This window comes from Ostrinia nubilalis, chromosome 2, assembly GCF_963855985.1.
Source record: "Ostrinia nubilalis chromosome 2, ilOstNubi1.1, whole genome shotgun sequence".
Classification (NCBI taxonomy): domain Eukaryota; kingdom Metazoa; phylum Arthropoda; class Insecta; order Lepidoptera; family Crambidae; genus Ostrinia; species Ostrinia nubilalis.
Genome location: NC_087089.1, coordinates 2,012,937 through 2,019,818, shown reverse-complemented (window position 1 = coordinate 2,019,818; position 6,882 = coordinate 2,012,937). Strand labels below are relative to the sequence as shown.

At 36.5% G+C, this 6,882-nt stretch overlaps 1 long non-coding RNA gene across 1 annotated transcript; it reads right to left on the bottom strand.

Annotated features, from left to right (window-relative positions):
* LOC135085980 (uncharacterized) lies at window positions 1–761 on the bottom strand. The gene is made up of 2 exons (XR_010260246.1): window positions 506–761; window positions 1–219 (listed from the first exon to the last, which is right to left on the bottom strand). It is a non-coding gene; the product is annotated as an uncharacterized LOC135085980 (long non-coding RNA).
* Window positions 762–6,882: the final 6,121 nt, after the last annotated feature.

Here is a 6,882-nt window from a genome sequence, read left to right as displayed (position 1 = left end):
TTATTTACAAAATCTTTATTTGGAAAACTTTTGTTTTACAATAGCTATTTATAATTTCAAATACAAACAGAATTCCATGAATTGGTTAGCCTAGCCAGTACCCTTGAAGTTTTTCTTGCTGATTGTTATTGTAAATTTTCATGATAGTGAGCAAGACTTGATTATGTCTGCTTTAGAATGAAATAATCACTCATAATCCCACACTTCTTCATCCACTGTCTGAAAAAAGAAAGAATATTATTTAAACACAATTATAAATATTACAATTACATAAACAGTTCATAAATAGAAACATTTACTTAATCCTATTTGTATTTTAAGTTTACATACAAAATATTGATCACAGTATTATTACACGGTGAAAGAACTATGTGAAATAAATATAGGAAAGAAGGTGAAAGCTTATTTGTAGGAATAAAGATATTTTTCCTTTTCTCCGGTGCTGTTACTTATGAAAATCAAGATCTGCGGAGTATAGCTAATATTTTAGACTTTAGGTACTTACTTTGCTACTTATGAGTGTAACTTTATTTCTCAAATCTCAATAAACTTTCTGACTGCTTCATGTAAGTTGAATAATTACTGTAAACCTCGCATTATGGGGTAGGTAGTGGAGTTCGGTTATTCTGTTAATTTTGAAGACTTCATTCTTTAATACTATCGGTATGATTAGGAATTCTTCATTGTTTTTCTTTAACTTGGTTATCTCTTCGTTTGATATTTTCCGTACTTTAGAAATATTAAAAATAAGACTGGAAACATAAAAACACAAACAAATACAATCAAGCAGTCATGTAATGTCAACAAAATTGACATAACTTTTTTTTAATGACGTTCTCACTGCTTTAAGATATGTGTTTTTAGCCGAATTAGTAGCAGAAATGAACGAGATTGAACGAATGAGCTAAAATATTTCAAGGTTGGCCAACATAATAACGCAATTTTTTCATAATATGGCAACAATTCGGTTATCACGCGATAGCGGTCGATAGACTTTTCTATCGATGGTCCCATGTTAGGGAAAATGATAAAATTATCTACGTGATCGAAAATTGTCTTATCATATCATGTCATTGTCGATGCGCGCATCTTAGGCCTACTGTGGGTCTAGTCAAAATGCCATCCCAAACCAATAGGAAGTTTTCACTAATGTCAGTCGCCGCGTCACCAGTAATTCGATTCGATCGGAAAATGGCAGCCAAAATGCACATTGAACCACCAACGACGCGGCGATGTAAAAGTTCATTCAAAATCGAATAAAAGTTAAAAAATGTCTATGACTTTGCGATTGTTTTTACTTTTTTTAGCTTTTTTTTTTAAATTTGTTTCTTCCTTCTTTCTGCTCTCTGTTTACGTCTATGCTTCGCCGTCAAACTAACTGTCAAAACGACATCGCGATACGGATTTGTCAAAACAGCCTTAGGGTGGGTTGCACCATCTTAGTTTAACTTTGACAAACGTCTAAAATCTGTCAAACTCCATACAAAAAACTCCGGTTAACGTCATAGTTACGGTCAAAGTTAGGTGGTGCAACTCACCCTATTGGTTTTCGATTGAATCGAAGCTTATCACCGGGGTTTTAGTAATCGCAATGAAAATGGCGGGTGTTGCGATTCGATTCGATTTTGATTGAGTCTTAAATGCATGTTGGCTAAGCCTTTGTATGGGAAATTTCAATCCAGTCTTTCGATTATCGATAGGTAGGGCTTTGCGATTCGATTTTTTGCCGTTTGACTAAGCCTTTTTTGTTATCGACCTCTTTTGCGATTTGTTTATTTGTTTGCGACTGGTTTGCGATGGGTTTGCGATTTTAAAGTGCGTTTTGACTAGACCCGCTGGTCAGGCTATAACGTCAGTGTTAGATATAGATGACCCACGCTGAACTGTCCCGCCAAACTCAATGACAGGGGGGCGCTACCATCGTTCAACTTTATGGTTTCCAACATGGCAAAAATCGGAACCAGCGATTCGGTATTGACGGTGGCGCCCCGCTGTCAATGTCATCGATAGGACAGTTCAGTATTTTGGAACTATAGTGTCTTATAAAGAAGACGTGGCGTGGAAGGAAAGCACGGAAAAGTTTCTCTTCTATAGAAGACCGATCGTGGTGCTGAAAAGGTTAATAATATTGGGAAAAAACCAATAGTTTATTGTAGCCTTAAATTATTATCGTAATGTTGCCTATATTGAATAAATACCATCGCCAAGAATCGCTCTATCATTCGTTCAATATTGACGTAACTAACGTGACCACAGATATGGATAGATGCAGCATGTGTCAAAAATTGTATGAAGCCGAGCGTGCCACTTTTTAAACGTCATTAGTGTCATTTTAGCGAATTTTAGTGATTGCCGCAACGTAAAAGTAATCGTATCATCGTACTGCATTCGCAAAGTCATCGAAAGATATCGTGTGACTCGATTCGAAAATTAATTAATTCCGATAAAACTCATATTTTGTTAAATTTATAGCTAGTCTGGCTGTGGATTAAACGTTATTCTACATTATTAATTTGCAGATAATATTTTTGTTGTGCCTAATGTTTATGAAAGTAATGATCGTTATTCCATTATGTTAAATAATATTAATACTACTAGTAATTCATACTTAATTCCATACTTTTAAATATCCTAGTAAGTACCTGACCTAGTTTCATAAAATAAAGACTATTTACTCAAGCTTTTTATTTTTAATAAATGTAAAAATCCATAGTTTTACCAATACGTTTTGAAGCTAAGTCAGGTACCTAGTTTTGAAGATATTTCTAAACGACAAAATTCAATGTGGTAAAAAACGTTCGAAGTAAAATGAAACATAAAAGATTTTTCTTCATAATTATATTATAAGTGCAATGAATAGTATTGTGCTTTAGACAAGCTCTATAAAATAATCAAAACAAATCAAAAGGTTTGAATAAAATTGTTCTTCCATTCATTTATAAAAAAGGTAATGGCAAAATTATAGAGAACTTCCTTAGGCAGATGCCTCTACTCTGTCTATTTGAAAAAGTCTGGCACTAGGGGTTTCCCGGGGGCCCGATACAAAACCACAAACATCCTTATTTTCCTCTTTAAATATATTAATTCTTACAAATCGTCAAATCTCATTATTTTTTTCACCCTACCAGCGACTCAATACAAAAACTTGTCTGGTGTATGAATACACGGATCTGTGTGTGTCATAATGTTATGAGTAAGTACGGTTCCTTGGGATCGGTATCAGTGCACCACATACATTACTCTTAATAGTAGGTACTTCTTCTTTATTCTAATTAATTATTTGTTACTTGTGCTGTTAATTACAATTCTCAATCCGTAAATAATTTCTTCTTTCTACCGTGTTCGTACTACTGTCCTCGTAAAATCATCGTAACCGATTGTTGTAATCGGATTACATGAACATCACTCGACCATGTATGTCCATTTGGACATATCGGAATGGCACGCTTTGACGATCAACTTGCTGTATCTGGGTAGATCCGCCGATTTTATTCCGCGGGATTTATTTTACGTTTTTTGAAAAACTTAACAGGGATGCGTGCAAACTAGCTTAAACTGAAAGGTTAAGCAATAAGCTTTTTAGATCAGTGTGAGGCCCTTAGATTCAATCGTGATTTTAGAAGTAACAAGCGTCCAAATATTTTTTCACAAAATGGTAATGACGTTTTCCTAATGGTAATGATTTTATTAAAATGGTAATGATCTTATGTTAATGGTGATGACGAAATATATTTTATAGTAATACATTAAATTAAAATTACTTAAAAACTAAAATTTAAATATAATTGTTTAGCTAAACACCAATTTTATCTATGTTATTTTCCTAGCTAAGCACGTACCTATTAAAGAATGGGTTGGAAATAAAAATAAATGTATTCAATATTTTAATGAATTTATTGAATTTGGAACAATACGGACATTAGTTAAATTTTTTTTACGTTCCTAATATTATTCAGAATCAGAAAAAATATATATTTACACCAATGAGGATTTTGATTGAAAAATATGCCTAGGTACTCTTACTTAGACTTACACAATAGTCAACATACAAGAAATGAATAAAAAAACGTCTTTTCGTAAACTAATAAAAAACCTTCTCATTTAAAAACAAAGCTTAAAGAACAATGGGACAAAACGTCCCCAGAACTGTAGCACTTTAATACCTACCTTGTATGATAGACCATGCTAATACCCGACCGATCTCTCTAGCTACAATCACGGCAAAGGTCCTTGACAGTGTGCTTGACTCTCTACTAGATAAATATTTAAAATCACATAATGCTCAATTCGGGTTTAAGCCTGGACTGTCGACCGAGAGCGCCATCCTTAGTCTTAAGCACACTGTCAGGTACTACACGGATCAGGGGACTTCCATTTACGCATGCTTCCTCGACCTCTCCAAGGCGTTCGATCTTGTGTCTTATGACATCCTTTGGGATAAGATGAGGAGGCAGGGCGTCCCGTCAGAAGTATCACAAATATTCCATTATTAGTATGCTAACCAGATTAACAGCGTAAGATGGGCTAACGTTTTTTCTGAGGAGTATGGGTTGCAGTGCGGGGTGAGACAGGGTGGGCTGACGTCTCCCAGGCTTTTCAACCTATACGTAAATGACCTCATTGTTGCCCTTAGCAGTATGCGTATCGGATGCTGGGTAGATGGTGTTTGTATCAACAACATAAGCTACGCTGATGATATGGTACTGCTGGCGCCAACAATGGGGGCTCTCAGAAAGATGGTGGGTGTGTGTGAAGCGTATGCTAAATGCCATGGCTTATTTGTATAATGTGAAGAAGAGCGAATACATGGTATTTAAGGCCGCCAGTAAATGTCCAAACGTGGTACCCGACCTCTTGCTGAATGGGGTAAAGTTAAACAGAGTCACTAAATTTAACGTGACTAAGCGTCAACGTACGCGACACGTAAGCGTGACTTTTGTCACCCCCTGATGAGTGGCACCCGGGGCGGACCGCCCCCCCCTTACGCCGCTAGTGGCTGGACCCTACGACTGCTTAACCCTACGACCACTCGAACCCTCCGACAACTTGTACTTGTGACCCTGTGACAAGTCGAACACTGTGACACGTCAACCCCTGCGACTACTCTGAGCATTTATTGTAGATACAGTTCAGGCATTGATTGATGGAGCTAAATGGTTTACAATAAGTATCATAGTTGAATATTTTGGACTTGTCGTAGGGGTCGAGTTGTCCGGGTCAAGTTTTTGTAGGGTCGAGCTTCGTTTAAAGTAGGTTAAAATTAATTTAACAGGGGTCGAGTTGTCACAGGGGTCCAGTTGTCGAACTGTCGTAGGGAACCTACGACAGTTCGACCCCGATGACAACTATGATACTTATTGTAAACCATTTAGCTCCATCAATCAATGCCTGAACAGAATCTAGAATAAATGCTCAGAGTAGTCGCAGGGGTTGACGTGTCGCAGTGTCCGACTTGTCACAGGGGTCGAGTTGTAATAGAGATCGACTTGTCGCAAGGATCGAGGTGTCCAGGTCGAGTTTTCTTAACGCTCAAGCAGTCGTGATACCGTTTGAAGTAGGTCAAAAGTAATTTAATCGAGTTGTCGCAGGGGTCAAGTTGTCGGAGGGTTCGAGTGGTCGTAGGGTTCAGCTGTCGTATGGTCCAGCAGTCGTGAAACCATTTGAAGTAAGTCAAAAGTGTTGAGTGTTGAAAAAAATCAAGTTGTCGCAGGGTTTGAGTTGTCGCAGGGGTCGAGTTGTCACAGGAGTCGAATTATCCCGGGGTCAAGCTGTCGTGATACCCATTGAAGTCGGTCAAAAGTGATTTTGTATGTATTTTTTCAGGGTTGCTTATGGATTCTTATTTTAGATATAACTTTTTTCTGAGACATGCATGTCACACTTGAGCTGTCATATTATAATAAAATTATAGTATTATCATGTACTATCATATTATAAGGTAGGTATTAAAGTGCTACAGTTCTGGGGACGTTTTGTCCCATTGTTCTTTTAGGAAACCATTCATAGTCATCATTACCATATACAAAGTGTCATCACCATAAGCCTAAATGATATGGTAATGATGTTAATGGTAATGACGAAAACGATTTTAAAATTATATAAAAATAATTGTCACCAATATTGGGACACCTCAATATCGCCATTTTTTTATTGTAATCACATGCTACAAAGTGCTAATTATTAGAAAAATATCGATATATAAAACTTACCAAATCGCACAAAATGGGAATGACGCGAGCCGATGACAAACTGCGAGTGTCTCTCGTTTTCGGAGTTTAAAAAGTCTCGGAGCTGCGTAAATTTTACGTGCATTCTGTTCTGTTACGAGCAACGAATTGAAGAGTGGGACGCGCGGACACAAGCGGGGATAAGTCGCGTCGCGGCCACATTAAAGAACCTTTGATGCTGCCGCGATGGCTATGACGATTTCTCGTGACAATATTTCAATTCATGATTCCATTTTATTGGCTAATACGATTTCAATATAATTTTGTTATTTTGTCACGGTAAATATGTACATTTTAAATTTATAATCAAAATCTGGTCTGTGTATAGGTAAAGTAAAAAAAATTAAAAGACAACGGCAAAGGTCAGTATTTTTACTGTGATGGTAATGACGTTTAGTGCGTGTTTTCTTGATTATCGAAATAACTTGAAGTATTTAATCAATATGGATCATGGCGCCTTATGTGGAAACTTGTATGAATCGTTATTCAGAAGTTTAATTTACCAGAACTACAACAGTTTTTTTTTTATCGATCGGAACATAAGTTTTTTACTGTTTCGCGGATTTACCCATCTACTCTAATCCATATCTGTGAACGTGACATAAAATGACATTGACATTTATTAATTTGTAGAGCATAGAGAAAAGTATAGAGT